General features: G+C 43.2%; 1 protein-coding gene across 5 annotated transcripts in view; it reads left to right on the top strand.

Moving 5' to 3' along the window:
- GRIP2 (glutamate receptor interacting protein 2) overlaps positions 1-23402 on the top strand; it is a 243624-nt gene that overhangs the window by 115646 nt on the left and 104576 nt on the right. The gene's annotated exons all lie outside the window — the stretch shown is intronic.

Raw genomic sequence — 23402 nt, 5'->3', positions numbered from 1 at the left:
TAAGGGCAAGTACATGAATGCTTGTATGGTTACAGATGTCATCCATGCCTCACCTGATTATCAAGTAGTTGTAGAAGCTGGGTAATGTGGTCCTTTTTGCAGCTGGATCTTGAATCAGGCTGAATCTCCCCAATTAAGTAATAAAAATAAGAAAGCAAAGCCAAGCAGCACAGGAATTAAAAAAAAAACAACTCAGGCACCATCTTTCCTCTGATCAATCTGCAGCCTCACCTGTAGGGTGCATCAACACTGACTTGGGAACAGTGCTTTACTGCTCATTCACCTGATGATGGGACCAATCCATCAATAAGGAAATACAAACAGAGAGTAAAAGTTTCAGGTTCCCTAGCTATAAAATGCAGCTTTGTTACTGATTTTAGATGCCACTGTAAAATACAAAGTATAGGCTGAATTGTGGCGTTTGTGAAGGGCTGAGTTTGACATGGCTAATTAGAGAAATAAAGGTGGCAATTCCTGGATAGGGAAATGTAGGGTACTGGGGTAGGAAAGTATTTCAGAAATAGGGATAATGAGATCTAAAGCAAGCAGACATGGGAGCTGTAATTCTCAAAGTCTCCTCTTTGACAGCAAAAGTTAAGTATCTCCCTTAGTGGAAAGCATTAAATTGATGGTAAATGCTTTCCAAAATACTACCTGTCAGTGACATTTCATGCTTTTAAATGATGCCATTGTGATAATTTCTAGGATTCAGGCATTCTCAAACACGCCTCTGGTTAATTATGGGTGTAGCCAGCTCTTGGAAGAGTGAGTGTTGGGCCACCTTATGCAGTGGTGCAGGTCTAGGTCTGATAACCACAGGGGCTGGAAAATGTGCACCTACTATCAAATGGGGTAAGAAAACCAGACCTTGGGGGAATGGAAAGCTGCTTAAAGTAGGAAAATCTAATGATGTTTTTTTAGAGAGATATATGCATTTAATTAAGACTGGGCTCAATTCCCTTTTCTGCTATTGACTCCCATTCCAATACTGTGGATTGCCTCTAAAGTGGTGTGGCTGTTCTGCAGGCAAGAAAGCAGTGCCAGTTGTATGTGGCAGTGTGTGTAGTCATTAGATCTGATGGTGGAGGATAATTTCGCTTGATGTCCTGTAAAAACACAGGCCAAAACCTTCATCCCCTGTATCCCTAGTAACTTGGACTACAAGGCAAACCCTCCGACTGCTTTTCTGGAAGACAGACATCTGGGTTTAATTGAAGGAGTCCAGAAGACGGGTAATGTGCTCTTTCCCTAAGTATTTTTTCTTGTGCGGGAAGCACCTTCACTGCAATCATTTTGGAATGGATATCTTGTCTATATCAGGTTTAAATTCAGGGAATTGTCCTTCCCTTGGCTCATTCATTCGTTGTCTCCTGTCCCAAGCCACACTTGGTGTGTTACAGTAACATTCATACAATGCAGCAAAATGAGCCCCCAGATGAGGTCTCTACAAGCAACTGTAGCATTGGTGCAGTGTTTAATGATAGCAATAAATTCTGTAGGTCCTTATAACCTCTTGAACACTCTGCTTTGATTAATAGCAGTGTAACTTGGAATATCTGACCTTTAATTTAAAAAACAAGTATCATTTACTGTGTGTTAAATATTGGTAACAAGTCTGGCAGCACGACCATGCTACTTAGGAAGGTGCAGATATTTCACAGCAGAAACATTACTGACTGTGCATGGTTATTTAAAATTTTCCAATATAAAATTTCCTTAAGTGGCTGTTCACTTTCAAAACTAAGCTGTGTTTTGCAGTGGCTGCAGCTTTTCCTATCTTCTGTTTTGAGGCTGGGAAATCCGAAGGTGCTCTGTAAGTAACAGTGAGATTTGTGTAATTGTCTTTTAACTGTGCTCGCAGTAAAAGACTGCAGCTGGTGCTTAAACTGGGTAAGGAGAACCTGCTTAAAAGAGAAATGACTTTTGGCCCGTGGCATAATAACTTGTCTCAGGCTCCTACTAGTTAATTGCTTCATTAGCACAAGAGCAATGTAAAATGGAGTGAGAAGACTGTTGGGAGCACACACGTGAAGCCACAGTGTGACCCCCATCTAGGCTGGCATCTGCTCTCAGCCTCTGCAAAAGGCTTTCGTCCTCCTGAGTGAATTGGCAGTCAGAGCGAGTGGCAGTGCAGCACATAGATAAGACTATTTTAATTTCTTGCTTCAGGAGACTCAGCTGTCTCCTTGATGCCTTGTCCATGGATTTGCAGATTGAGCAAACATACTGTACCATTTAATTATTTAAGAAGAACAGCTTCAGCATTTCCTGGAAATGGAAGCTGTGGTCTTAGACTGAATCCCAGCAACAGTGTTCCACCAGCCAGACTGCTTCTTACCATGGGCAGTAGGCATTGCCACTGTGGTCACTACTTTTTGGGATGACAGATCTTGTAAGCCAATTTGCAGATGTATACAGTATTTTCATGCTGTTAATTATCTGCTGTTATTTATTGCTAATGCAGCAGCACTTCCAAGTAGAGACCTAACCTCTTTTATGCTGTGTGCTGCACAGAAGCAGGAAAAAAAAGATGGGCTAAGCACCAAGCCCCTGAACTTCTGGGTTGCTGTGAATGCTGATTAAGACTGCAGCATCACCACTGAAATACTACCAGAGAATAAGAATACTTTCCACATGAATTCTTGAGATGTTCTTGTCAGCTGATAAAATGACAGGAGGAGGAGATGTTTAAGTAATACTCATAGGGCTCAAGTTGGAAGCTCAAAAAAGGAACATAGATGTGGATGTTTAAATTACCTGCTACCTCAGCTTTGGGACATAATCTAAATGCCATTCACCCACTTGAACTGCAGAAAAGTGCCCATAAAATCCTACACATAAAATCCTTCCTGCCAATTTGGGGCGTGAATTACAGAGAGAACAACTAGGAAGATGTCATCAGTACATGTCTTTAACCCCTAGCCTTCATTTGTCTTTAAATCACCTTCCTTGAGTTATAGTCTCAGTCCAATCTCTATACCAACCACCAGCATCTCAGCGATTTGGGCTGGGGTGCAGTGGGTGTTACTTTTACAACTGTGGGAGTGTGGTGCTTACACGTGGCTGTGTTCATGGTCCAGGCAAACATGGCAGTGAGAACTTTGTGTTCCTCCAAAAAGCCTCTTGCTGGTTTCTTACAGCTGGCACTACAGGGGGTCAAAAGTCTGCAGAAGTTCTAATTCAGGGAAATTATTGTATATAGCCAAAAATTAAACATGGCATTTCTCATGACATGGCCTTCTGTGAAGCTGGTGAGTTTGTGAAAAGTTCTGAATGCTCAGACTGTGTCAGAGAAGTCACCCGTGGATGCAAAAATATCAGAAGGGCTTTCAAAATACTGAGGATGAAGGCTAATGACTGAAGTATGTTTGTCTACATAGCTAAGCACAGTTTTGTGGCAGACTGTCACCTCGGTAAGTTGTTGCCAGGGCAGTTAAACTTCATAGTACCACATCAAACTTCTCCCTCTGATGTTATTTCATTGGATCCTATGGCATCTCACAGGGGGAAGCTGTAGCCATGCTAATTAGGACCAGGCAAGGTACTTGTAAAGCATAATCTAGACCATTTCCTTTTGGGAGTTGCCTACTAATCAAACACCATTTCAGTGAAACTGTTCATCATGCATGCTGTCACACAGATCATTTATTAAGGGTAATCAGTTAGAGCAGTACAGGTGTCAGTGTGGATCTCTAGAGCATCTTCTCTCAAACCTTTGTTATTGACAGTGTCAGCATATGAGGAAAAACAAGCTCAGCTTGGATTTGACAAGCTGTCAATTTGCCTTCCCATCCCAAACTAACAGCATTTGTTAGAAATAGGTTTGATTTAACAGGTACTGGGAGGCAACTGGGGCCTGTTCAGTTACTTTGGGGAGGGATGATGCTGCCTACCCCAGTGCTGCTCCACTTCACACAGAGCAGATCAGTATTTCTGCTGGAATTCACACATCAGGGAGGAGAGCTTCATTGCTAGCACACAGCATCCCATGAGCCTATGGGATATCTGATTTTTGATAGATCAGGTCATCTGGAGTTTGGTTCAAGACATTACTGTATTGGATTTGTTGTTTCAGCATTGATCCAACTTGCTTATCTAAGGCAGACTTTTTGTCTCCAAATGCTTTAATACCAGATTTGACCAATGTTACTTGCTTCTGTGGCGTCTTAAAGAGCTCCCAAACTTTTAAGAGGAGATGTGTTGTCTGCTGAATGCAATGGCTTATCTTAACTTGGGCTATGACATCAATATTTTTGACAGATACTTTCAGCCGGATATTGGTCGGCCTATTTGATGTATTTTTAGTAGACAAAATCTATTTACCACAGGCAAGATTTTAATAAAATGCTGCAGTAAAAGAAAACAAGTTGTTTTTTACTTTTTGTTACTGAAACCTGAAATTATTCCAGTGAGAAATTACCCATGTGCTCTTTATAGAGCAAACTGTCTGTGGTGAACTTAATTTGCTCTCTTTTTAAATGGAAGAAAGACACAGGTTTGCCAGTTTAATGTAGTCTTATGTATAGTGATGATAAAATGCTTGGTAGCCCAGTATCTGGTAGTACCTGGTTTTGCTTTTTGCAGAGGATATACAAATCTGAAATTAAAAGAAAAAAAAATGGTTGTCTTTGCATAGAAATCTTTAGTTTTCTCCCTCTAGCCCATTTTATGTGTCTACCTGCTGACTGTATCCATAGTTATACATTAAAGGATGTTCCAACCTTACTTTGTAATATGCTTCAAACTAGTGAAGAGAGGATAAAAATTCACAAAGGTAGTATTATCAGTATTTGTAACATTACTGCATTCAGCCATAGCAGTAGCTGTTAGTAAGAAAATATTGCCTTTTAAAATGTTTTTGTACAATGTGTAATTTTCAGGGTATGCATTAGACACATGGGATTTAGTGTAATTATTCCCAAGGAAGAAAACAAACTGTATGGCAACTTTGAGGCAAACAAAAACCAATTCAGTGTGAGCTCTACTTTGAATGGTTTCTGCTCCTTTAATTTTCTACTGGTACATATTTTTAATGCATTTTTAAATTTTTGCATGAATAGAAGACTCTTTTCTTCCTCACCATTTCTCCACAGTTTGCTGTTATGGAAAAAGTGTAATAATTGCCAGTCAAATGCAGCCATACATGTGTCTGTTCTGAACACTGTATATTCATTAATCACACAGTGCTTTGCTTCATTTTTCTGAAACTCAGTGTATATCTGTTTTCATTATCCTCTTGCATTATTTGCAATGGATTCTATGGCTTGGCAGAGCCCTTGCAAGTACCAGACATGATAAATGGTAATAGATTTCCCATTATACAAATGCTTTTTTATCCTCTTAGTTTAATTGCTGCATTTCTCACTCCTTCTATTGTGCAGTCTTGATGACCAGTGTCCCCACAGTCATTTCCTTAGCTGAAATGAGGATTAGATTTATATGTGGGAGAGCTGAAAACACCCTTGTTTCAGTATCAAAGAGAAACAGCTGTGTTTTGTTTATGCCAGGAATTTCCTCTAAGATAAAACCAACCGTCTTGGGAAATCCAGGCAATTCCCCTGGCTAAAGAAGTTCTCTGAGCCTCTCAGAGGGGAGGTAAACTGGATCTTAATATTCAGCTTTATGTCTGAATGTGCTTAAATTGCAGTGATGAACCTAGAGAGAAGAAATGGCATGGTTCCTCTAATCTTATGTGTAGAATGGCACTTCAGCATCATGAAAGCAAATAAAATCTTGTTCCAGATGATATTTTAATTGGGAAAACTGTATAAATTCCTCTGCTACAGCTCCAGGAAAATTCATTCATGTGCTTAGTAATGGTGAGAGAATAAAAAGCAACTTGGACAGAGCAAGCAGCTATGCCTGTGGAGAGCTGGGGATCACCTCTCAGGCTGTCTCAAAAATGGAACATTTGGGGCTCTGTGGTCTGATCCAGCCCCCTTGGGCTCTCACAGCTGTGGCAGAAGCAGGAGCAGCTCTGTTACCTGGCTCTCTCCCTTAACCCATCATCAGCCCCACGTGCCTGTTTTTCATGCACTGCAAACATGCTCAGGATTTTTGTCTACTGTATGAGGCTTTAAATACATTACCCCTAAATTTATCTATACTTGATATAATTGTGCATGCCTGCCAATTCTATATGCTCTGGATTTTAAAAGAGAAGAAGGTAGAGTCAAGAAGAAAATCTCTTGTGATGCTACATAGGGATTGGTCTCTGGAGCACTGAGGGTTTATTGAGTTTTGAGGGTATGTAACTGGAACTGCTGAACTTGACATTCTGTGTTAGCTCCTCTAGTCTTGCCATTTGTGCTGTGCTGCTAACACTGCTATGTGTTCACAGCACATCTTTTAGCCCTTTCCTTTCTGGAAATCTTTCTGGGTCAGACTGTGTTACCATTTCCCTTTGATCCCAAACTTACACCTTTGAGTTTGAATTTACCAAACTGTGCATGTATCCTTTCAGCCTCAGCAGTAGGAGGGTGACCCTGGCAGTAAAGTGCTCAGCAGCAGAGCACTGCTCAGATGAGGTAGTGGAGGTGAATGAAAGGATGCACCATGTTGCTTTCTGCAGCAGTTGGTCTGTGGAAATAATTTGTGACCTGGCAAGTCATCTGTAGGGCCAGCAGAAACATTGGCTGGAGAATTGTCTCAGAGATTTTGTGTTGGTAAACTCCTAAATGTTCATCTATTGTGAGCAGCCCTTGGTATGGACTTGTTATGAGGGTTTCTTCTGTAAATCCAGTTTCCCCATGGATTTCTGGAAGGCACCCCTGGGACTGTGCTGAGAAGCAGTTGAGAATTGCTTCTGTAATTGTCTGGACTCCCATTGAGAAAGTGAAGATTATTTTTCTTCAACTGCTAAAAAACACAGGGAAAGGCTCATCTCAGTAGAAAAGGCCAAACAAAGGTGATGTGCTACTCTGAAGGTGGCCTAGAGGAAAGCTGGGAACTTTTACAAGGGTGTGCAATGATAGGACAAGGGGTAATGGCTTTAAGCTGGAAAAGGATATATTTAGGTTAGATATTAGGAAAAAATTTTCAGTGTGAGGGTGGGGAGACACTGGCACAGGTTGCCCAGGGAAGTTGTGGATGCCCCATCCCTGGCAGTGTTCAAGGGCAAACTGGATGGGGTTTTGAGAAACCTGACCTAGTGTGAGGAGTCCCTGCCCATCCAGGGGATTGAAACTGGGTGATTTTTAAGGTCCCTTCAAACCCTATGATTTTAAGTGCATCAAATCCTCCCTGTCATGCTGGCTGTGTCCTTCTATAGAGGTCCCTCAAACTCCGTTTTGTGCCACAAAGTAGACCCTTCTGAATGTCTCTGGTCTCTCCAGGTGGGTGCATTGGGTCTTGCCAACACTCCAATCGACACAGATAGTCTGTGGTACAACTGGAAAGAAATCTCCGTCTTCTGCAGCACGTGTTCCTGGTGAAGGTTTTTATGGGTCTGACTTCTGGTGGGAACCCAGAGTAGTCTTGCAGTGAGTGAGGCATCCATTTTGCCTTCCCCTAAATGCCCTTGTAATTCTGCCCTAAATATTTCTCTTTGGTTTTTTTTCAGTTACTCACTAACTGCTCCTAAGAACCAGCTGTGTCCTGGGATGCTGCCTGGGGCTGCCTGCTGCCCTCTGCTACTGGAAGCAGCTGATAGCAACAAAAACCTTCCAGCAGTTTTGAAGGTGCAGCCCTGCCCTGCCCCAAGGCAGGTCCATTCCCAGCACAAATCTCCAGGGTGGTCAATCATCCCACATCTGCAAGTAGGAGGTGGGACTTGGGATATATCAGGTGTATTGTCTGGGGAGCTGATGTTCAACAGGTGACTTGTGTGTCCCTGGGATGGTGGCTTTGCTCTTGGGTCTGTGGGACATTGACAGTGGTTTCTGCAGGTGGAAAGTTTATTTGCAGAAAAGTTTCTTTAAGCAAGACTTAATGCTGATAGAGCTGTTACTAGCTCATAGCCTGATGGCATGTGTGCTGGTGCCGAGTTTCTGGTGAACTTTTATCTCCTTTGCTTTAGTAAACTTTGGATTAGCTTTCTGGGGGTGTGCACCCGTATGTGCTAAAGAATAATGTAATTTTGCAAATTAATATGTTAATGTAGTATGAGATTCCGAGCCCTTAACAGCAGGAGACTGGCGAATAGGTTTATAAACATCAATGAGTTGATTTTATTCATCTGGACAAGACAAAACAGCCCCACACTGAAAGTATTGTTGGAAAAAGTCTGCGCCTCCTCTAGCTCAGTCTTTGCCATCCTCACCCCCAAAACCCTTCCCTCTCACTCCCTCTGCCACTACATAAAGCACAACTCGGTTTCATAGTAATCATAAATTAATTTCGAGGCAGCAGCCCCTCGCAGAGCCAGGCAGGAGTGCAGAGGGAGAAGCGGCACCGAGCCATGTGAGCGGAGCGCTGGAGGCTGCGGTCGGGAGATGTTCGCTGTTTCGCTCAAGTGCCGGCTCGGGGTGGTGAGACGGAGGAATAAAGGTACAGTGAGAGCGGGCTGGCTCGGTCCTGTCTGTGCGAGGGACTTGGAAGGGACAAGCTTCAATGTTTACTTTTCCTTAGCTGGGTAGGAGGGAAAACGCTGCATGGTCTGAGATTGATTTTCATCCTTGCTGTGCGTTGGTGGTGGGGAGTAGGATTATTTTTCTTTCTTGCGTGTTGTATGTTTTTCAGAGACTGGATTTTTTTCTCTCTCTGTGGTTTCTTATTCTGCTTATCTCCCATGATTATTATTTTAATAAAGCAGATGTAGGTGTGCCGAGTCTCACAAGGTTTCCCCTTTCCTATGCAGGAGCTATTACTTTGCAGGGACAAGCTCCTGGGTGTTTGCTGGACTTCATAAGACTGTTAGAGAGCCCTGATATCTGTCCCACCCCTCTACTCCTTCAAGGAGGGGAGTGGGTTGAAAGGATGAGAAACCTGAGAGCATAACAAGGAGGAAATCAACGTTGAGAAGATTTGGGAAGCAGTAATATTTTAAGTATATCTCAGAGTAAGTTAATCTGAGACAGGACAGAGTTTTTCTTCCGGCAATCCTGCAGTATTGCATGAGTTGATAAAGTAAAGAAGTTTTATGTTCTGGACTGTGATCCCCGGGTCCCTCGCTGGCTGGGGGTTTAGTCGTGTGAGTATTAGATGAGTCTCTGAACTTAGGTGTTAGAGGTTGCTGTGGCTGCAGAGCTCCAGGCTCAGAGGGTTCTGCGGCTGGTGCTCAGTCCCGTTGCCTTTGGTTTCTGAAAGATTTGCATTTTAATGGGCCTGGAGCCGCTCTCACCGCTGGGAGCTTTGCTCTCCTGCGCAAGCCCTTACCGCCGGCAGCACTCCTGGAGCAGATCAAAGTCCTTTGGCATAAAGGAAGATGACCTGCATTTTTATGGGGACCTCTAAAGAACAACAGCTTTTAGGAACTCGGTGTAACTTGAATAGTGATTTCAGGCTTGGCTGAATGCATAAACTCAGCTGTTAACCTCACCTAAGGGGAGAGATGCTTTTGTCAGGAGCTGTGCATTGAGACGTAGGAGCTCTGGCAGGACACCGGCAGTTACAAAACTTTGGTAGTAAAGGAAAGGGCCTGAAGTCGATGCATATGTTTCTGAGATGGGCTAGGCCTTAGGTCCAGTTCTTTTCCCCTGCCATGCTTTTTTACTTAAGCATGCTCAAGAAATTGGCAAAATTGTTGTGTCATGTGGGGTTTTTTCTTATGCAGCAGCTTTCCAGGGAAGTTAAAAAGATTGTTCTGGTACAAGTGGACCAAGCGCATTTGTGCCTACAAAACACTGTGAAAATGCAGCATGAGATAACAGAGGTTAAAAAAAGTGTTATATCTGTGCTACCTGAGTTTCAGTGGCTTTGGTTGAAATATTTAAAATCGACTTAGATCACCTGAGTTTCTTAGGGACAGATTTAAATGAGAGAATCTCTAATCCAATGCTAAATTGTATTGCTTTGATCAAGGATTAAACTGAGATGGAATTGGCTTTTGGGACTAGGGCTTTGAAATGAACATCTAGTGAGGTGTTGTCACAAAATATAGTAACAGCTGATATTTAAAGTACATCCTCAAAAGACTGAGCAAAACTAACGATGCCTTGGCACTGTTGCTACCAGAATGAGCCCATCATAACTGGGCAGCAACCAAGGGTGGGAGCTGGTGTAAATTATGCTACAGAGTAATGAATTCTGCCACATTTCCCATCTGCAAATGCTCAGAAATGAACGAGTTATCTGTTGCATCCTAGGAGATGGGCAGACTTGGGAAAAACTTGTTATTCAGCACTAGAAGTCCCAACCACTTTTGTTTCAAAAAGGGAAAGGAAGATACAGCGAAGGGAACTGCAGAGGGATTTGTAGAAGAGAGTGGCAGGTGCCCCAGCCCAGGTGTCTGACTGTTCTCTAGTCCAGGTGTTTACGTGGCCCTGTGTCTCAAATCCATGTTATGTTCTGCCTGACTCTTCAGCTGGATGCTTGCTAGGGATACCCCTTCTGCTCAGAGTAGATTGTAATTCAATTACAAGGCAATGTGTATAAATCTTGCCTATAGTGGCTTCTGCTAGTTTCATGTAGTTTTAAGTTTAAACATCCTCATGGAAATAAGGATTGATCTCCCTATACCAGATGCTACTCTGCTTCATAACAGACACAAGCTGACACTTCTTAGACAAGCTTTCCCCCAGCTCTCTGCTTTCTGCTGTGTTTTATTTTCCTTCCTTTCCCTCAAACTCTGGCTATTTCTTCTCAGCTAATTCCCTCACTTTAGAGAGAAATTCTTGCTGTTGGTCTTCTTGGATTCTTGCTTTTCTTCTCTAGCTGAACCGCTCAGTGTTTCCTGGCACAGAGAGCACTCACAATTAATACAGGAGGTATTTGTCTGGCTGTCTGTCCAGGAACAGGCGCCACTTCCCCGCCTGCAGCTCACCCATTGCCTTTGGCCACCACCAGCTCGTACAGCTCTAGGGCACCTCACTCCAATTTAAGATCCCCTGATCCTCCAAGTTGCTCCTGAAAGCCCCAAGGAACAAATAGTCACTTGTCCAATACAGTACATAAAACATATTAGTGATTTTTTTCCATCGGAAGAGCTAAATGATGTTTGCTAATGTGTTGGGTGCCACACAGCAAATGTCTGTTTGAAGGGTTGTTCACCCCATGCTTGTGTTTTGGCCATGCATTCCACTGCTGTGTTTCCCTGTAGCCATGCCTGGCATTCAGCTGAGCCCAGACTGGACTTTTTAGTGAGTGATGAGCAGTGGTTGGCTTCCCAGCAAGCCCCCGGTTACTGCAGAAAATCACTTTATTTTATAAATAATTGAACAGAAGTGGTGGAGATCCTAAATCATTAACCAGATACATGTGTCAGCCTGAAAAGTAGCAAGTGAGGCAATTTGAAGGTGTCCTTATTTCTTCTGCTTCCCAAAGCCTGCAGCCCAAGGGAGGGGATTCTCTGTGAGAGCTGGTGAGACCAAGAAGTGCTTGAGCCACCAGCAGCACACATGTAGGGCCTGGACTACATGGTGTGGCAGAAGAAAAATCTTGGTGACTGTGACTCCTCCTCTGTGTCTGTGTGGCTACACTACCAGCCCTTAGCATGTCTCATTAGTAACTCATGTTACTAAGTCATGTTTTATTTATGATGCACATTTTTCAGCCAGATTTCATAGCATCCCAAGAGACTGTCACCTGCTGTGAACACTGTGTTTCTTCTTTAGCCCCAGCTCATCCCTCATCTTGCTTCAGGATCCAGTGGAAATCCTGGTCTCTTTGTGAGGTAATTGAATGAAAAAGGACCCTTGCAGACCAGAGGCAGATGCTAAATACTTGTAGGGAAGCCAATCTGCAGAACATCGTGTCCAAAATGGCATTAACCTTTCTTGCTGGAAAGTAACAGCATGTGCTGGTGTCCTGAGGATAAATCCTGCCCAGATCCCACATGTGTGCTTTGGTTGCTGTCCTTGTGCAATGGGTTTTTTATTCATCCTGCGTTGTGCATAACTGGCAGCCTTGCAAATTAAGAGGCTGAACTGGACAGGAGGACAAGGAGGACATAGAGGCCATGCCAGTGCTATTGGGAGTATTTCCTGTGGCTCCAGGTGATGGGCTCCCTGTGAAGGGATGCAGTGCTACAGCAGTGGGCTGTCTGGTCAATGGAATCAAGACCTTCAAAAGCAGTCTTGAGGAGAAATTTTAATAAATACATTCGTTCTTATGGTCATATATTTGTTCTTATGCCTCTCTTTTGCTGACTTGGAAACATGAATGGGGCATGGCATGTGGGAAGTCATTTGCTGCTCTACTGCTGGGAGGTCTTGAAAGGTATCATAGATCCTGTTATCAGTCAAGGCTTGTTTGAGCAGATGTGTTTGGCCATTGGATGCAGGGTCTTGAATGTCCCATGTTTCCTCTGGTGCAAGGACATGTCATGGTGATGCACAGGCAGCCCCTGAGGCTGGTTTTGCTGATTTGTGTCTCTGGCTTGCAAGTTCAGACAGACATTTCTGGAGAATGAAGAAAAATTTCCCTGACTCAGATGACATTCAGGTTTTTTTACCATATAGATAAAAATCAGGCCTTGAGTTTGGAAAGCTGTAGAAGATCCGCAAGGTCACCACTGGCCAATGTGCAGAATGTGTGAGTGAAAGAAATGCAAATTCAGATCATAATGTGGTTTGACAATTTCCATTTAATTATTTCTCAAATAAAGCATAATTCGCTGACTTTTGCAATATATCATTTTTCAATTAGCATTATTCTGCTTATCAACTGTCTGAAATTGCTGTTTCCAATGTGTACATGTCACCAGAGAGGGTTTGGATGTTAATACCTTCGATCCAAAGAAAGTTGCTTTCCCTGTTTAGTAGTTGGCATACTTTCCTCCTGGTTCTGTTCCTTATATACAGCTCCATGAGATTTTTGCACACTTTTTCTGTGATAGTGACTAACATATAGCAGCCTGGAAAAAGCATTTAAAACAGGAGAGGAAATATGTTAATCTTCTATTCCTAGCTGCCTATAGAGCTTTTTATCTGTAGCATTTTTGCTGTACTGCTTCTAACCTTGCACACTCGTGGATCTGCCAGTTCACACCTCTTCATGTATTTTGGAACTGACAGAGGTTCTGCTCTGGGTTGCTCTTGAGGCCAATCTGCTCCTATGCCCCAGGGCAACATCGAGAAAGTTGGTGGGGTTTTTAGCTCCATTAGTTTCTTAGTTGCTCTGCTCTTTCAATGTGGCAAGAAATAGTGTTGATATCCACCCAAATTTGACAGACTTGAAACTCTAAAATCACCCCCAGTGATGTCATAGGCACCCCCAGGAAATTTTATTTAATGCTGTTCTCCCTCCTTGACAAAGTCTTAAAATGCAGGGTGCCCACCAGGCTGCTCTGTGCCTCCAATGTGACAAGAAAAGCAACCAGACAAAATTATAACCCTGCATCAGTAAAAATGACTTTATTTACTTAACTCCTTTCTTCTATATTCACCTACAAAAATATTTATTTTTTAAATAGTCCAAAAATCAGGTGCTCAGAAAGCAGGAACTCAAGTTATCTCCAAACTGATATTATTCCTACGAGATGTGTTACACCCTTGCTGGCAGATCTGGGCCTTCTGTCCTGTCTTGGTGTAAATACCTATTAAGGAACTGTGGTTTTTCTTTTGTGCTGTGAGGTAATTACTTATCATGGTAATGGATAAAATGAAAAGGCTTTATTAACTAACAGTGTTTTAACGGTGCATTGCAGAAGAATAGGAGGACAAAAATAATAGCAAGTGAGGTTCAAGTGTCCTGGTTCTGGTGGATTTCTAAAATGATAGCAAGGGTATATAATAGCAAGGTGTAAGGGTCTGTATTTCGTTGTATATTTTTGTAATCTGGAAAAAAAAATGTTCTTGTGAGTTATTGAAACAAACAGAAAGCTAAGCAACATTAGCTCTTGCTGTAGGGTAAAATTAGGGTCCTTTTTCAATTAGTTCCAACAAATCTGGTGGTCACCAGCTGCTCTCTTGATGCAACAGTTAGCTTATAACAACAAGAGCTTTTCTAGCTTTCTGCTCCCTCCCTGCTGTGTTACACTGGCTCAGTCAGCTTGGGTGAAAGGAGCAATCTGTCTCCCTGCAGAGTGTGTTGGGATGGGATCCAGACAGGATCCCTCCTTTCTCTTTGGTCTCTGCATGAGCTACTTGCATCCCACTGCACTCAGGGGAGGGAAAGTAGTGCCATGAGCCTCATCCTCAGGTTTATGTGCTAAAAAAAGTTGATTTCCATTGTTTTCTTTTAATAAGATTTTATGAAAACCTTCTATTTGCATGTGCTGTGTTGTGCATTTGAGGCTCAGTGGGTCTGACAGGCTGGAGTCTGAATTGTGTCCTTGCCCAGGCTGGCAGCCTAGTGCTGAACTTCTCTTCTGGTATCCCTCAGTTCCTGAGGGTTATAGTAACCTAGTTTTTTGTGGGTAAATTTCTTTTTCTCTCTTTCCTTCTTGCTCTTTTTGCTTTACAGAGTGTAGCCAGATTAATCTCTCAAATCCACAGAAATCAACATCAGTATGTAATTCAGATACTGATAACTGATAATAAGAGTGTACAAAGGAAGAGTTGTGCTCCTTACAGAATTGCCACACAATTGATCAATCCCCAAGACATCTGTCTGCATTTCCTTGTTTGCAATATATTTCAGGAAGCACAAAACCAAAGGGAAACTGCCTTTTCAAATAAATGATCTGTCTTCACAACCAATATTCTTCTTCTCATTTGAGAAGATTGGACTGTAGAGGAGCAGTCTGAGAATTTTTTCCTCATACAAACTGAGAAAATGTGCCTGAGCAAAAAATGAGTGCTTTGAATGTTTGTCCAGAATTCTGAAGCAGTTTGCTTCCTAGCATAGCTGTGACTGTGCTGCTTCAGATCAGCATCCATTGCACTGGGACCAAACACCAAGTTAAAAAAGAAAAGTGATCAAACCCAGCAGTTCCTGAGAGTTCCTATGTGTGAGCATGCATTGCACCATGATACCTCAGCCTAATCATGAAGTTCCCAGAGACCCAGCTTTTTCTATAAATAAGATGTAGCCTTTTCTCAGCAAATTGGCATGTAACCAAGAGGAAATATTGTCCTTTTTCAGGCAAAGGCTTTGCACATAACTTTTGGGTTTTATCCCCTCTCCCTGCTTGCTTATGTCTTGTTTTGCTTAAAATATATTTGCATATCTTTCAAGTTTTTAGAAAATAAGAATGTAACTGCATCCAGCAGTGAGGAAGGTAGAGGCTTTCTCCCCATCTAATTGCTACACATGCGAGTGGTTTAAGAAATGGAAGTAGTTTGGAGTTTTTTTTGTTAAATAGAGAGTCGGAACCCAGAGACTCACAGGATCTGCAGTTTTGATATACCTGCCATTAGAAACTCCTTCCTGAGTCCAGTCAGAGTGAGGAGAAGGATAATTTCCCTGACAAACAGGCTATGATGGGGTGGTAAGGAGATTCTCATGAACAGAGAGATCCCAGCTCAGATCCCTCATGTGCCTGATTTGGAGCTGGGGCTGGCATCTCAGGTTATTTTAGATTGTATTTAGGTTATCAGCTATTATATGTACAGTCTCTGTATCATCACAGGAAAAAACCCCAAAAGTTCAGTTTTTGAAAGATAAAAAAAAAATCACTTCCCCACTCCAATCTGCTGCTACTACATCAAGAAATGGACACAGAGATATGAATCAAATCACACGGGGCTGTCTTCCTGAAGTAATTCCTCCTCTGCCTGGAAGTGAGGGCTCCAAGGCTGAGCAGCAGTTTATCTAATCACTCTTCAGTGGTCCCAGCTGGAAAATAAAACAGTGGCAAGTTAGTTGACTCATAAGCTACTGTCCCCACGTGTTAGCAACACTTGTGGTCCTATATCTTAGAGGTATTGGCAAGTTCTCTTTTTGACAAATTCATCCCAGATTGGTAAAGTAGAAAGAAATAACTCCTTTCTCTTTCTATGAGAAGTAGCTGAACATTCATGGAACTGAGTCGTTTTCAGAAAGCAAGGAATTTGAATAGTAATAATACACTGTCTGTGTTCCTCCTGTAAAGCAAGCACTGCTTCCCTGAACAGTTAATTTCTTATGCATTTTCTTTCTCTGAATCCATTCTTGTGTTTTCTAATGAGCTCCCTTCATGCCTTGGAAACAGCTATTGCTTACAGTTTTGTTGTCAAGCAATGATCATAATAATAGATATTAAAATGACTCAAGAAATTCATGTACTAGAGCACCCACATTTATACACTAGTTTCTGGGCATAAAATTTGAAGAAATAGAGAGAGGGGATAAAACAGACTGATTTGAACATCAAAAAGCAATTCTGGCATCCCTCACTGGGTTAATTAAAATGGTTGTAACGTTTCTGATCTATTTTTCTTGGAAAACAGCCAAGAGCTGAGCTTTTGCTGAGTATGTTCAGGCTTTGTCTTTGTGTCTGCCTAGCTAAGGTGCACTGAAATAGCTGGTTTTGGGTCACAGGTGCAGCACAGGAGATGTGCTGACGGTCATAGTCTTAGTGGTCAGGTCCACTCTGGTTTTGGGAACCTCAGAGGGTGAACTAAAGCCTGTGCAGTCCCTGCCCCAGCAGCATGTCCATGTTGCCACTGCTAAGTAAAGCTGGATTAGGTGTACTCTTGGGCTTGTTCTCCCTATACTGGGGTGGGATGTGCCCAGAAAGAGAAGAGGTTGGTCCCTTTCCTATTTCTAGGCATCAGATGAAGTTCAACCAAGGACTGAATGTCACAAGCCTTTAAAAGCTGTTTGGAGTACACAGGAAGAAATAATTGCTATGGGTGGGCTTGGACATTTTGAAGCCTCTAAGTATTGAGCTGGGTTTAAGTAAGGTTGTCCATCCAATGCTGCCTTTTCCCCAAAGGGAGCTGTAAAATCCTGTCAAAGCTGAAGATCTCCAGAGGCACTCTCGGGTTGTAGGGGACAGTTTGTTCACGTGTGTCCCACTCATGTGTGGGACAGAGCCTGGATTCTCTGAGATAACTCCTTGGGGATTTTCTCGGGTCCTTGCCGAGTGTCTTACCACTACTGCCACAAGCAGTGTGACCCAGAGCAACATTCCAGGGAGGGAGGGAGCCCGCTCCAACCAGTCTGGCTGGTGGTTTGGCATGATGTGGAACAACCTCTAAATGTTTGACTTACCAATGCCACATAACCCCCTTTTTATCTGCGATTTCTACCGTGACTTGGAGTAACAAGGTATTTTCATTTTGCAAACAGTTTCACCACTCTTTTCCCCTGCACAAAAGCATCAAATCCTGTTTTCTGAATATTTCACTTGTTCTTATTTGGACTGAAGGTTTCTGTTACCACTGGCCCTTAGGGGACCAATTTAGCTGCACTGAACCAGTTTTGGTGTTCAATTCCTTCTTTTCAAAGAGCTGCATTTCCACATCAGTTGGACCCTTCATATACTGGCTTCTTCCACATTTCCAGCTCAATGAATGTTTAAAAAAGATATTTCTTCTTCCTATCTATCCTCACACATACATAGGCCTCTGCTGTCTAAATGGTGGGGGGACATTAAAGTCATGCTGAGAAGTGGGGAATATTTTTATGTAAATTATGTACCGCAAGGGACGCAGCCTCATTCTGGCTGAATAGGGCTTTATGCACAGAAATGCAAAATATTCAGCCCATCTATTACTGGAGTGTTGCAGCAAAGCCTCTCCTAACCAGTAAGTGCCTGCATAAATTCTCAAGTGTGGACCACATCTGGGCTCTCTGCCCCAACCTGTGCTATGTTACTGCCTTGTGCAATTGCAGACATGTCCTGCAGCATCCCATTGTTTGCAGGGCTCTTGGCCCAAGTAAATCTTCACCCTGTTAGTGTACTGGGACTTTCCTACCTTGTTGGGGAAGCCTGCAAAGTTCCCTTTGTCTTCCAGCCTTAGAAAGAGTTGCAGACAGAGGAGGTAATTTTGTAGATGTTTGTTTTGATAAAATGCACAGGGTTGAAGATAACTGTTTTGGTGCCCATAGTATTATGAAATAATTCTTACAGACTGTGAATTCAGGAAGTGTGAATACTGAGTTAGGTTATGACTTTCCTTAACCAAATTTTGTGATGTTAATGTCATGGAGCAGAGAGGGCTTTGTGTTTCATAGAGGGTACTTTCAGAAGCATCAGTCTTGCTTCAGCACCTGAGACTGGTGCCCTGCCATCAGGCAGATGCTTTAGGAAAGCATCTCACTGTTTTATTTAAATCATCTTTCCACACTCAGCTGCATAGGAGACAGCCTCTTCAGACTTCACAGGATAAAGATACTAGAGTCAAAACAAACTTCTGGAGAGGATTTCTAAAAGTGGTGTGTGCATGTATCCTTCACTGAGTGTGCAAATACCCTTGAATCCCATGTATTCCAAATTCCCATTGCAAATGGGAAATCCTTATTTCCTTTCAGTTTCTAGCATGTGAGTGACAGGTTGCAAAGCTGCTTATTGCCTGCCTATCAGTTTAACTTGCCGAAGCTGTTTCAGAAGCCATGGTGCTGCATAAGTAGAAGCTACAATTATTTATAGGTGTGTTTGCTGTAGCTGTTGGCACAGTGGAGTCCAAATGGTCTTTTTCACCCTAGTTGGCACAACTCCTTCTCCCTGTGGGATGTAAAAAGCCTGATGAAAATATATCAAGGGACTAGGATGTAAATGTTTGTACTTTTGAGCTTCTTAGCACCTGGTACAACACAGCAACTGTGCTGGGTTGGCTTGGTCTGGTGTGTAGTGTGCTGGAATTATTTTAATGAAGGTACTGTGCAACTTGTATTATACTAGTTGTGTGCTAGCATTAGTTGTGACTGTAACCCTGTGCAGGGATATACCCTGTTCAGAGTAATACAAAATCTGAATGATTGAAATCTCTGTCATCAGCATGGCTGACTTCATAGAGCATCCAGGAGAAACATCAGGCAGGTTCATGTGTTTCTGTGCCTGTCTTGCACACAATGTTATCCCTGCTGGCTTCTGTTCACTGGATGCTGCTGTTCAATTCTGTATAGCCAGACTCTGCTATTCAGGGATGGCACCAAAGCAACATTATTTGTTTCCATTTTCTATTTCATATGTGTGTTCCACTTCATTTATAGCCACAAAGTGAGTGAGGTGATACAGGCAGAAGACCCTTGCCTCCACCCTTGAGTTTACAATGAGCACCCAAAGCCCAGGACACCTTGGCCTCCCAGTTCTCCCCTGAGCAAAGCACATCTCTGATCTATTCCCATGCCTAGTGGCTAAGGAAGTGTCAAGTTGATCCTCAGCACAAGCCCAAGTCATCAAGGATTAGGATCCATTTATTTATTTGTGTCATATTCTCTTAGCTCTGGCAGTTGAGTTATTAAAATGAGGCTTGTCAGCACACCGAAGAGGGTTGGGGGGACTTCACATCTTTCATGCGGTTTGATCCTGCTCAGCTTGTTAACACTCAGTTGCTTTTGTGATTAATTATTTAATCCTCTCCCTTGGTACTGGGGTATAATAGCGCAACCTCTGTTTCTGCTGAGATTCACAGTTCTTTGCCTTTCCCTGGAAGTGTTTCACACCACCTTGAAGCACAGAGTGAGAAGGTCTCTGCTGCAGCACTGAAAGAGCCCATCAGCTGTCTGAACTGCTGCTCACCCCACAGCACCCTTGGTCGCATCTTGTGCGTATGCCAGAGTCAGTGGGGGCAGTGGGCAGAGCTGTCCCTGGGTGCCCTGTCCCTCCAAACACAGCTTCTCACTCCGATGAGCACTTGCACCAAGGGGAGAAATCAATCAGGGCTGGCGCTGGCTCCACAGAGTCACTCAGAGAGATTCCTGTTGCAGACACAAGAATCACGAATTGGAGGCAAACTTGTCAGCAGAGAGACTTTATTTGGGGAGTCAGGCTTGGCAGCCCTCTGCTCTTTCTCTTTTGGATGCCTTTTGAACAGCTTTCAGCTCAAGTTTTTGTGATCACTCATGAGTAGCTTCCTCAGCCATTTGGTTTTTGGAGGTGTTGCTTGTTGCCTTGTTGATTTGCTCTCTGAGGCCACGTGTGCAAAGAAGTTTGCCAGTTCTCTGCACCCAGTGCTCAGGCACCTGCTGGCACTTAGGGGTCTTGTGCCTGTGGGGGAAGGCAGGTGTGGGGTGCTCCAGATTGTGCTACTGTGATTGCACTCTGTGTGTGGATGGGTGTAGGGTGAATTTGTGCCCAGTGGGTGCTGTGGTGGTTGCTACTGGGGTTGTGTTTCAAAATGGATGACCTGAGTGCTTGCAATGCCCAAAGCATTGCCTCTCCTCTAAGGTGTAAGAGACCATGGGCCATGGGCAACTGGTGGTCCAGTGAGGGATGCCAGGTCCCCTGCAGCTCAGGAAGGCACTTTCCTCCATCCCTGAGCATCCTCAGCTTCACTTCCTGCTTGAAGCCCCAAATGCTGGGTAAGGCAAGGCCTGAGGTCTGAATAATTAGCAGGGAATTAGCCATGTTTTCTTTATGAGACAGTTTTCCCAGTTCCTCTGATGTTTGCCTCCTTCTTTCATCTCCTACCCCTGTGGCAGGCACCATGTGCAGCTGTGGGATGCTGTGCCTGGGGCCAGGCAGGCACATCCCAGTGCAGCAGGGTCTGGAGCCAACCCTGCAGATGTGACTTGGAGGGTGTGAATCTACCCCTCACCCTGCTGCAAACTCCTTGTCTGCTGCTTCTGCTGGAGGATTTACCCTTCCTTCAGGTTCATAAAATTCTGAAGTGCCAATTCCCCTCCCCACCAAAGGTGTTGGAAAAAGCTGGTTACTTGGTAATTAGGAAGCTGATGAAGCATTAGCCTGGGTTTCTTTAGGTTTTACTGGGGTCCATTAATTAAATGGACACTCATGAGGGTGAGGAAAGGAGCCAGGGAGAGCAATTATTTGTCAGGAAGACATAATGACTAATGGATTTGCTGCATGTTAATTGAAAGCATCGGAAGTTCTAGTGAAGTAACACCCGAAGGCAGCTGCTATTGAACGTGTGGAGCAGACTAGAACAGGCTGCATCCCTCACTCACTGTTTAGGAAGTTCAGTAGTAACCAGAAAGCTTTAATCAAAGGTTAAAGCCAGATGATAGTGCTCAATCTTCTGAATGTCCCCATGTCTCTGTTTTGGGCCTTGCCTCCAGACCAGTCTACTCCTTCCCAATGTTGTCAGTGCTGCAGTTTCTCCATAGGATACAAATTTTTAATGGCTCATTCTTGACGGATCCATTGGGGATGTTTTTGCTTGACATCTCAGGGTTGTACTTTGGTTCAAGTATGTGCAAAATCTTTGGAGCTCCCTGTGCATATGGGGAGTGCCAGAGACGTGTGTTTGTGGCCACTGCCCACATGCCCTTGCCATAAAACTTCCAGCCCAATACAAGACCTCAGAGACCCCCGAGGTGAGCAGCAGTGGGTCCCTGCTGCCCACTGTGGTACAGTGGGACTGTCACTGTCATGGTGTGGAGTGCCACCAAGGCCCTTCCTGTCCCTGGAATCAGATCCAGCTCACAGGAATGAAGTCTCATTTCTGTCTGGAGAATCATAGTGTGTGCCTCCATCTCCAGTGTCTGTTAATAGTACATAAGTCACCTGCTTGGATCAAATATGCTGAGGGTAAGATGTAAGCTGGAAGGAATCCAGATCAGGGGTCTGACTCGCTGCCCTTGCAATTAGATCACAGTAAAAATAAAATTTGAGCCCAATGCGGCCCAATTGTGATGATATTGAGGCCTTAAAATGCTATTTTGTTGTGAGAATAGAATATATAAGAATAGGGTGTTATAGGGTTATTTTTCAAATCCATACAATTGTTGAAATTACACTGGACCACACCATTGGTGTAGGTACCCCAGGTGATTTTTTTCCCAACAAAATAGCATTTTAAGGCCCCAATATCATCACAATTGGGCCGTGTCAATCTATTATTTACTAGTAGTTACCATTTTCAAGGGCTGGGTCTTGATGTATAAGCTTCACTTCATACCATTGCTTAGTCTACTGAATGCCTGTGAAGCTGTTAATGTTACAGGGAAATTAGTGTATATAACATCTTGTGGAATTCCAACAAATTTATTTACTTTTTTAGTTTTCAAGATAGTTCTGAAATAAAGAAATGTATGACTTAAGGTAGCTTAATGCACTCATAGAGCACTGTAATAAAATCATACTTACAAAATTATTAATTCTTTCAAGTTATTATATAAATAAATATTTTATTGTATTTTAATGTGCTTTATTATATTCTGCAGTGCCCTGAGCACCTTGATGTCATAAATAAAAGTATTATCTTGTAGAGTCTTTGCAAAATGAAAATTAAGACTCAAATGCTTGGGGACTTATAAAAATTTCAGCAGGTTTTCAGAGGCTACTGATAAGGGTTCAAAAGCATGTTAATTTCTCCACCCTTAAACATTTCAGGTAAGTGGAGTACAAGAGGAGATGTTAACAAAACCTGTGCTCTTTAAGTAAGACACAGGAGGGTTTGGGGGGCAGCGTACCCAATTGTTCTAATTAAGCAGTCTATAATAACATTTCCAGGCACTGCAATAGCAATAAAGCATGACAAGATTGTATAATTACTCCATTAATCACTTTTTCTGGTAACACGAAGAGAGTGCATTATAGCAACCATCGAGCCCCCACCCCCTTTCAGTGCCTCGGGAAATTTGGGGTAATTATTTGCACAGGACCACCATCACCATCTGTTGTTTTAGTCTCTGAACTCATGTTAATTCCTTTTTGGGGTAGTGCAAAGAGCGTGTTTTGCTTCTTGGAAGGAACAGGGAGCAGGATGTAGAAGTGTACCTGTTCCACCTGCCTTCCAGGAGGGGCTTTGGGAGGGGGACAAAACCAGGTTGGTGCAAAGACCACAATAAATAACAGGCTCACTCCAGCTTCCCTCTTCATCTGATCTCAAGCCCTTGCCTGCAGTATTTGTGATTTTTCCCTTAACTTTGAAACCTGTAGGATGGGATGGGAGGAAAACTCTGGTGTTAGGAGTGCCTTTTCACTTGGATTATGGTAGGAGTCTGGTACAGGGTGGGCATCAGTGCCTTCTCCAGCCTGGAGTCAGATCTCCTGAGCCCTGGGCAGCATTGGGCAGTGCTCTGACTGGTGTGGCTCTGCATCATGCACAGGAGGATCTCTGCATCACTTCTTCCCTGGAAGGGGAATGGTGCCCAAGTCCTCAGTGGCCAAAGATTCATCATAGGATAATGCTGTGGGTGGTCTCTGGATGGATGGCCCATTCAGATTAAGCACACAATGGGGAAACTTTTTTTTTCCCTCTTGTGTAAATTTGCTCATCTAATGGCTGCTTGGGTAGCAGACATATAGAATCAGGTTAGATGGAAAAATTTTCAAAAGGATGCTACTTGACCTCTGCCATCCTCTCTTT

The sequence above is a fragment of the Heliangelus exortis genome, chromosome 12, assembly GCF_036169615.1.
Source record: "Heliangelus exortis chromosome 12, bHelExo1.hap1, whole genome shotgun sequence".
Lineage (NCBI taxonomy): Eukaryota > Metazoa > Chordata > Aves > Apodiformes > Trochilidae > Heliangelus > Heliangelus exortis.
Note: the sequence above shows the minus strand (reverse complement) of the source record. Positions and strands in the feature narration are given on the sequence as shown.